Consider the following 473-nt stretch of genomic DNA (forward strand, 5'->3'; position numbering starts at 1 on the left):
ATGGACATTTACATTGCTTCCATATCTTGGCTATTATAAATAGTGCTGCAATGAACATTGGGATGCATGTATCTTCTCAAACTAGAGTTTTTTCCTTTCCAGTTATATATCCAGGAGTGGGATTGCTGGATCATATGGTAGTTCTGTTTGTAGTTGTTTGAGGAACCTCCATACTGTTCTTCACATTGAGTATACCAATTTACTTTTCCACCAACAGTGTACAAGGGTTCCCTTTTCTATGCACCCTCTCCAGCATTTAGTCTTTGTAGGTTTTTTGATGATGGCCATTCTTTCCAGTGTAAGATGATACTTCATTGGAGTTTTTATTTGCATTTGTCTGATAATTAAGAACATTGAGCATCTTTTCATGTACCTTTTGGCCATCTGTGTCTTCTTTGGAGAAATGTCTATTCAGGTGTTCTGACCATTTTTTGATTGGATTGTCTTTTTTTTTTTTTGCAGCTTCAGTTTTA

The 473-nt window shown here is 35.9% G+C and overlaps 1 protein-coding gene across 1 annotated transcript in view; it reads right to left on the minus strand.

Annotated features, from left to right (window-relative positions):
• LOC104982268 (melanoma-associated antigen 9-like) overlaps positions 1-473 on the minus strand; it is a 5,745-nt gene that overhangs the window by 4,556 nt on the left and 716 nt on the right. The gene's annotated exons all lie outside the window — the stretch shown is intronic.

This window comes from Bison bison, unplaced genomic scaffold, assembly GCF_000754665.1.
Source record: "Bison bison bison isolate TAMUID 2011002044 unplaced genomic scaffold, Bison_UMD1.0 scf7180017864529, whole genome shotgun sequence".
Taxonomy (NCBI): Eukaryota; Metazoa; Chordata; class Mammalia; order Artiodactyla; family Bovidae; genus Bison; species Bison bison.